At 41.1% G+C, this 9,164-nt stretch overlaps 1 long non-coding RNA gene across 1 annotated transcript in view; it reads right to left on the minus strand.

Annotated features, from left to right (window-relative positions):
* LOC146766548 (uncharacterized) overlaps positions 1 to 250 on the minus strand; it is a 46,738-nt gene extending 46,488 nt beyond the window's left edge. The window contains exon 1 of the long non-coding RNA XR_014957633.1: positions 1 to 250. This exon is cut by the window's left edge and continues 1,061 nt beyond it. This is a non-coding gene — a long non-coding RNA (uncharacterized LOC146766548).
* Between the last annotated feature and the right edge of the window lie 8,914 nt (positions 251 to 9,164).

Below are 9,164 nucleotides of genomic sequence, written 5' to 3' on the forward strand. Positions count from 1 at the left end.
CTCCACTCTTTTTCAAACCTGGCTGAAATTCCTCAACAGAAATATTTTCTCAGCAAAATGTAGGTTTTCCAGGAAAGAAAAAAAATCAACCTTCTTACATCTTTTTATGGGAAAATGTCAAAACTGGATGAAAATTTCTAATTTTCTGATGGGAAAATTCAAAAGGAAATGTTTTATTTTCAACTGACATTTTGACATTTCTACTTTTGGAAGTGTTGAAAAATCTCTAAAATGTCGACATTTTGAAATGTCCGAAATGTCGACATTTTGAAAAGAAGCATTATGTTTTCTTATTTGACATTTCCAGGCAAAGAGTTTAGTTTTGATTGAAAATGTCAAAAACATTCGTATCCTGGCTACATTTTCTTCCTCAAAGACTTTTTTTTCCTTCATATTTCAACTTTTCATCCCATTTTAGTATAAAAACAAACATCCTGACTTCCCATTGAATTGAGATTGCATTTTTCAAACAAATGGTCATATGTACTCTGTAATCAGCTCTCTGCTGGCAGGATTGCTTAGCTACAAGGCCGGCCTATCTTTTGGGGATTTTTTTTGAGGGCAGTGGGTGAGGGGGAATGAGCCTGCATTAGATGCATTTCACTTGTCTTCTCTGTACAATTATATTTCAATTACATTATGCTTCCTACACGATTATTGAGCTCAACAAGCAATCATTTGTCTGATTGCCTAGAGAAATCATGGAAAATAAGGTGGGGAAGGACCTCCAGAGGTCATCTTGTATATCCCTCTGCCTAAAGAACAATCAAGTGCATTTATATAATTCCTTACACATTCTTGTCCAATCCATTCTTAAAGACCTCCATCAATGGAGACTCCACTATCTCTCCAGGAAATTTATTCTGTTTCTTTACTGTTCTTACTCTAAGAATTCCTTCCTGGTGTAAATTCAATCTACAACAATACACCATGGTATCATCCTCCCATGTTCTTTCATCTTTAGAGCTGTCTTGTATGTGTTTGAAGACACTTTCTTCAGAAAAGGGCTTCTTCCATTGCTTTCTCATAAGCTTTTGTTGCTTTTCACCCAACATTTTTGATTTCTCCTCATGGCACAGCCATACCTATTTATTAAAGTATTATTTTTTTTTTTTAATCCTTGGGTCAGAATATGTAGAACCATTTGATTTCAAAATCAGATTACTGCATCAAATGAGCTATTAGTCTCATCCAGACCTTCCACTAGTTGACAGCATTCAGTGGTGATTAGTCCTATCTGGCTGGTAACAGCAGGATGCTACTCAGTCCTGAGTAGGAACAGAAAATGCTCAGAAGTGTAAATCACACATTGGGATACTCTGGATGTGTGACCTGGAGTGTCCCTTTGACCTCTATGTATGTGACTGGCAAGATCATAAACTGGAGTTTATGTACATTTGAGCACAACAGACTTGTCCACGGGACAGGGACAACCTAATAACCAGAAGCAGTGGAGGAAGAGTGCTTGTAGGAAAGAGCAGCCTCTCCACTGTGCAAAATCACATGTACTATAACAGCTGTATCTGACCTTTGCTGGGGCTGGGACCTGCAATCCTGCAGGAAGAGCTGCAAACATGGGGTGAAGGACCAGAGCCCCTCCCTGACCTGCCCAGCCATGGCCCAGCAGGTCCTGGAAGGGCTATGATCTCCCAGGTGGGTACTGAGCTAGCACAGCTGTGCTGCTCTGTGGATTAGAGCCTGCTTGGACTTTTCTCCTCATTATTGTGATTCCTGGCTATATCCCTTCTGTCCCTGTGACCCAGCACAGGAGGAGTGTATAAAGCACTTGGACAGCAGCTGCCCTACCATGGAGCATGCAGCTACCTGAATATCTGAAGGCACCATTGAGACTGTAAAATATCTATGGGAAAAGCAGGAAGAAGATTGCACAGAGATCCAAGGCAGAGTTTCTTAATATATCACTATTATTGTCTGCCAAAACTGGGGCAGCTCTGTTCAAGCCCGGAGATACCGCTTGTTACCTCTCAAAGGAAAAAACTTAAAAAAAAAAAAATACGAGAATTGCAGTAGACAAATGGCACACCAAACTTTAAAACAGAGTAAAAAAAAATTCTCAACAACAATAATAATAATAATGGTCAATCATAAACTGATATAGTGCCGGCTTTCCCTCCCTTTTCGCCACCTTACAGGATATCCCGTCTAGCAGCAGGAACAAAACGTGGAAATGAATCAGTCAACAGAGCATTTTCTCCCATTAAAGCTGTTGGCAATTTTGACCCGTGCAGGGGAAGTTGCACATTAAGATGGATATTCCTAATCTGTAGGGACAACTGTCCTCACTGTGGGATGTAGCCTTTTTTTTTTCCTCTCTCTTTTTTTTCCTTTTTTTTTTTTTTGCCAAAGGATGTCATAGGTGAATGCATTTCTGCTGTGCACAGTGCGAACACACACACAGCAGAAAGGCCTGAAAATTGTTAACCCCTTCTTATTTTAGCTGGATATGCTCCTTTAATTTCTCTTTTCCCTTCTTTTTTTTTTTTTTCTATTTTTTTTTTTTCATTCAGCATGCAAGAATCTACCACTTCTCTGGCCTACTACTATTTACTTTAATAATGCACAGTAAAGCTATTATTTTCCAGCCATGGGAAACTTTGGCTTTTATTTTCTCTTATAATCCCATCGCTGATAACCAGTGACAGCAGAAGAATATTAAGGTGCTGGAAGAGATTCACTTTCCTTTTTAACATTCACAGGTCTTCTACATTTGCAAGGTGGGAGAAAGTGAATTTTGTGCCTAAAAAAGGACCAGGAGTCAGAATGGAAGTTTTTGTTTCCTGATTCAGTAGTGACTGGAAGTAGAGACAGTTCATCATTCACATTGGTGCCTCAATTTCTTTATATCACCCCATAAGTGCTATCTAGTAAAATGGTCGTGTTGTATCATCCAAACACCCAAGAGAAAAAAAAACAAGACAAAAACACGATCCCTGTTTGTGCATAGAAACAGTTTTGTTGTCTGGGGACTAAAACAATGAGAAATTCAGTGGTTTCCCTATGGTCACATGTGATCTGTGGAAGAGCAAGGTCCTGAGACCGGCACTGCCTGGTATCCCACTTACATTTTATACCCTGGTTGATTTTTCATTACAGCAGTAGTTACCTCCTAATCTAATGACAGTTACTTCACTCACCAGGGGCGTGTAAAGACCAATTCATTCCAGATTGGAAAGTTCTTTGAGAAACCCTGAATGGAAGGTGCTATAGAAGTGCAATGTGTTATTAATAATCTCTCCTATCTGCATAAATCTCCATTGAATCCTCCCTGTATCATTAAAAGTAAAATAATCCCTCAGCACAGCTGAAGAGCTCAAACCTTCTTTTCCCTTTGTAGGTGTCTGGCTATTTGCTAAATGGAAAAAAAAAAAAAAAAAAAAGGCCACACAAAACGCTGACATCTTTTTGTGACCCTTGTAGAGCTACGTAGAGCTAATGAGTTTGTTTTCACTTTTGTAGATGAAATTTCCAGGGCGGAGGGAATCCGGGGTGGTGCTGGGAAACCGCGGCGCGGCTCCCCGGGAACTTGGCTGAGACCACCATACTTGTTTCATGTGTGGCCTCCCTTTTTGCCTCATTGGACCAGAATTATTTAATGAGCCCTCTGAGAAACCCAGCTCTGGTCCCTTAAGATGGAAAAGGATCATGTGGAGCTCCACTACCAGGCCACACAATTTTCAGGCTCCCTTCTTTGCAAGAGGCTGCAACAGCTCCTTCCCTTTCTGCAGCTGATGGTGAAAGTGGGGAGAAAGAGAACAATAACAAAACAAAATTGCTTCCCACAGCTGAGAAAATCACCCTCCCTTTATTATTTTTTTTCCCCTTTAGGAAAGAAATAAATAAAAGGGAAAGAACCCAAATGGGATCTCTTCCTCTTCAAACATACAAATGATCTTATGTTAGCAGTTGGGATTAAACATCTGTCTGGTGGTTATGTGATCATAACAGATGCTGTGTGCAAACGTTTCCTGCTAGCTTTGTTTTGGTTAATATTGTTTGTGTAGCACATTGGGTTATATTCAGCTGAAGGGATACAGAGTCTGTTTTTCTTCCCCCCCAAACTTCTGCTGAACTTCAAGCAGCTTCATCATCTTTTTGAAAAGAAATTGGAGGCGGGGGTGGAGGGGAAGAGGGTCATTGACTGATGTCATGTGGAAAGTGATGTCACACAGCACTGATGAAATGGCAATCCACCCGGGTTTTGAGCCGCTTTGATGTTATGTTAGGCCTTTTTCCTCTCTGTTAGGTTGCCCTTGGGTCCACTTGGCCATGCAGCTGGAAATAAATACAAGGATATTGTAATGAGTTTTGCTGTGCAACTGGAGGACCCCGGAGCTCAGCTGCTCGGGATTTCCATTGTTCTTTCTGAGAAGCCGTGTTTCCAAATGGAGCCACATGGATGCTGACACTGCAGTCCTTGAAGGCATTAAGACTCCAGGGTGTTTTTATACTCCTACATCTGGGGAAACTGAGGCACTGAGTGTTGTCCTGGGCAGTGAGAACATCTGCAGCAGGACAAGCTTTTCATCCCTTGTCTTAACCTCTGTTCCATTAAGTCTTACAGGTAGGTGTGAGGCTGCCTCACTTGTTTCTTCCTGGCTGAGGAACAGACACTGTATTTTACACACTTTTGCCTTATTACTTTCCTACAGTGGCATCCAGCTGAGCAGTCCTCCTCTCTGCAAAGTTCTCTCAGACATTGTGACCACAGTTGTGGCTCAGCACAAAGACCCTCCTACTGCAAAGCAATGCACCTCACTGCCCAGGTGCCACACACACCAGCACCCACCCTCAGCCTATAAAAAAAGCAGTCTCAAGAGGTCTTTATGCCTGACCCAAAAAAGATAGCTATTAATTTGTGTCATTGGGAATAAATGTCCCTTTTTCCCCCATAATCATAACCTTGCAAAGCCCTGCTGAAACAGTCAGCCTGAGTAGGAGAATTCAGTATTGAAGGACAGAGATTGTGGGATCTCTAGCTGATGTGTGAGGGGAAAGAACCCAGATTGCAGGAACTACTTCATCCTGCAAGAGGATGGTGGCAGGTAGAACAGATGAGTGGATATTCCAACCTGCTCAGACTGGCATCTATTCCTTGAGCTCTGTTCTTTTCCCAACTGTTTCATTTTATTGTCTCTAAATGTCCGGTTGTGGTTCTTTCTGTGTTAACATTTGCCAATCATTTCTAGCCAAGAAAAAATAGAGATTAAAATGATTCATGTTAAATAGCTTCTGGGCAGCCTTTTGCAACAGTGAGGGACTTGGGGTCTTTTCACTATAATTACTTTGAAATGTGACTTCCTTTTCCTGGAAAGGAGGGCTGGTCCAGTGAATGAAATACCCAGCTGGAGGCTGTAAAAGTTTTTGTTCGGTGACTGTTTCAACCACAAACCATTCCATAAAAAATCAAGAAATTTATTTAATTCCCTTGTGCCTCAGTTTCCCCAGCCCTAATTGTTCATTATTGACTTTTTTAATAAATAGTTTTGATGAAACAACATTCCTCGGTGGAAATTGCTCATTTAAACATCTTTCTTTCACCTCTTTTGAGCACTCATGCAATGCTACTATACTTCATGTGTTTTTAGGAGAAGTGATTTAATTAATCTCAACGAGTTATTCAAACATGGTGGTGACTGGGATCACATGAGGGCAGGTAGCTCAATTTCAATGAAGTTGGTGTTTTCCTAAAGATATTAGAACTAGTTTTGTTCATGGGGAAGGCAGCAGCCTTCCATGGACTAAATTTAGGAGCGCAAAGATTTTCAGACAAGAGGGGACAAAGAATCCCATAGCCACCTTTTAGTACTAAATAAGAGGATAAACTGTATGAATGCTACATTTATGAGCTCCAGCTTATCTCATGTGTGATGGGAGTCAGTTGGAAATTAAAATTCATCCAACTGACTGTGACCACACACATAGTCCATTGGAAAGGAAAAGCATGTTTGTGCAATTGTGTTTCCATCTCCAAAACAGCCCTAGCCTTGTTGGGCAGCCAAGGTCAAGAGTATCCACAGGCGTCTCCTCCTGGTCAGTGGGGAAGGAGATGGGGGCTCTCAGGGATCTCCCACATTGCTAAATTTCCCTCCCCACTTCCAGCACTTTGTAACTGAAATAAGGAGGCACAGGACTGGGGCTGGGCTGTCTTTTTACGGGCACTGGAGATTGTGTTGGGGAGAAGCAGAGAAAACGCCTCGGCAGAGCAGCGTGGGGGGAAAATTGCCCCTCCACGAATCAGGACTGTGGCTCTGTGACCAACCAGTGACCCCCTGGATCCAGAGCAGTGCCTGACCAGTGTTAAATGTACTGAGAAATGGCTTTAGCTAAGTCACCTGCAACAACACACTGGCCAGGATACCCTCACAACTGGCTATTTATCGTGTCACCAAGCATATGAAATTATTCCACATGTTGGCATCCACTAATTCAATAGTCTAGTAATATAAATTTAGATAATAGACATTAATACCACATTTCAAAATACACCCACAACATTTATTTCTCTCTCTCAAGAAAGAAAAAAAAAAAAAAAAGCACACATTGAGAGGGCTCTCCTGATGAAATAATAAAACCCATTCTCATCTAGAAAAAAGAATCATTATAGGAGGATGGTAATTTACTTTATATGACCTTCAATTGATTATTCTGGGCCTGCTACACAAATATCACAGGAGCTATTGATCGTAAAACCTACCAAATAGATCTCTAATAGCTTTTACTGAGGAAAAATAATTATGCCAGCGCTGTGGTCAAACACACATAAACCAATGTGGAGGTATTAATGTATAGTATTATTACCCATCTGTCTGAGAAGTATGGGGAAGATGCTTCGCAGTAACATGCTCTGTCTAAGCACCATGAAGGCTCAATATCTGGCCAACAATTACAGCCAGTTATACTGAAAAATTGATTACTGTAAGTAAAAGCTAAGACTGGAAAGCAGAGGCTGGAGCTTGCTTAATAAAAGTAGAATAATAACAACCATCATCCTAATTGTGGAGGAGTTCTGCCGTCGTATATGCTTGGAGCTGGAAATTGAATTCTCCTCTGGTGCCTGCGGCGGGGCAGCATTTCAGAAGCAAAGGTGTCCACCTTGGCTGGCCTCGAGACAGGGGAATCAATGCCTGTGAAAGGCCAGGCTGTCTCAGTCAGGAGCAGAATGCTGTGAAGGGAAAAGAGCACAAAGAGCCAGAAACTCACCACCCCTGCCCCCAAACCCCACCCCAGGAGCTGCACCTTTGGGGAAGTTTGGTGGTCTGGTGGGAAGGGGTGTTGGGGGTGGGTGCAGATTGTGATGAGCCTTGTTGCTGCTGTTATTTCTAAAGGAATTGATTCCCTCGTGGGAATCTGGCAGCAGTTTTGCAACTGATTTCATTGGCAGAAGGATCAAAACCTAAATGCTGTCTCCGTGCCATGATGAAAACTTTAGATTTTCTCTCTCTCTCTTTCACCATATGCATAGATTTTAAGGCATGTCAACTTAAAAATTAGATTGATTTTATATAAATCATATTAAAATGTAGGTAAAGTTATTGTAACTCAAGGGAATTAGGAGGAAAAATGTGTTTTGCTCTATTTCTTGAAGTTTTGTTCCCTTGAGTTTTGGATCGCCCGATCTACTCTCTCTGTTAAGAAACTTAGTTCCACTTTCCCCTAATTCTCTCAGACTCATTCCTCAGCATAGGGAAGTTAAAGGAAAAAACCTACAAAACCACCACTGAACTTTTTTTTCTTAATAGGGAATAAAAATGCAAATTTTTGAATAAGGCTTTATGATTTGGTGTTTTATGTACACTGCTTTTAATGTATTAAAAATTACCCAGTGTCAAACTGGCAACATCCCTTAGAAATTACTATTAAATAATATTATAGTACTCTGAGGTAAAGCCTGAAAGACAATTTATAATCAGACCACTAAAGCAATTGATCAAATATTTATTTATCTGGAAAACAAGTGATAATTAGTAGAAGGCTAGCATTTCTGTACAATGCTCCCTTTTTTAATAAAGAAATGCCTATGCAGTCAAAAATGTGGAGTGCAGGGATGCTAAACTCAAGGGATCCATACTAAAGAAGAAAAAAAATGCTAATTGAAAGAAGTGCTGAGAGAGTCAGAGGAATGCTCCTCATTCCCAATTTTGTCTGAAAAGCAGACAGATTGCACAGTATCATCCTCCAAGCAAGGCTCTGAGACTGAGCTGGGGACCAGAGTTCAGCAGTGCCTCATCCCGCGCCAGCAGTGACATCACAAAGGCAGAGCCAAGGCTCGCGAGGGCTCTCCCAGCCCTTCAGAAACAATATGGTTCAAATGTTAATTTCTCTTCCTTTTGGTTTGTACCAGTTTGTGCTGTTAACAAAGTAACACTCAAAGGCTGGAGTCACTACTATCTTTGTGAATGATTTATGATTTACACTCTAGAGATAAGCAATTTCCATGCCAAAAAAGGGCGCTTTTTTTTTCCTTTTTTTTTTTCTTTTTTTTTTTTTTTTTCTTAGAAGCAGACTGTCACTGCTATGGGGCAGGGGGGAAGAAAATCCTTAGCAAGATTTCTGTAGATTGTTGAGGCTGTTTCCCTTTTGCATTTGCCAGAGAGCAGGTGACGGAGGGTTGATGAGCCCAGCTCTCTGGATTTACATCAGTAATGATTTTGGGCCAGAGTGGATGCACATCCCAGTCCTGGAGAGCAGTGCCTAGACCTCCTTTGACCTTGAAACTGCTATTGATTTAAAATCAATAGGATAGCTTAGGTAAGCTGGTGCTCAACAAAAGGAGTAGGTCCTCTGCAGGGACACAAATGTCATCATTTCATGCAGAAAAGGAATCATTCCAGCTTTTCCCCATCTCACCCTCCTCAAAAACCTGTTTTTGTCAAGTTTTCTGTACACTGACCAATTTCTGCCTAAGAGATCATCCATTTCTTGGGTATGATTAGAGATAATGAATACAGTCAGCTGCCTTTCCTGGAAAGGAAGGTGCAGAACAATGTGGTTTATCTGTAGTTAAGACATACTTTTCTCCTATCTCCAAGATGTTTTCTTGGTTTTGGACTATTTTTGTCCCAAAACATACAAGAGCATTTGAGCTAGAAATCTTTGTTGCACTTCAAGATCTTCTGTATTCTTTCTCCAAGAGACTTGGACAG

Source organism: Lonchura striata, chromosome 10 (assembly GCF_050655825.1).
Source record: "Lonchura striata isolate lonStrDom1 chromosome 10, ASM5065582v1, whole genome shotgun sequence".
Lineage (NCBI taxonomy): Eukaryota > Metazoa > Chordata > Aves > Passeriformes > Estrildidae > Lonchura > Lonchura striata.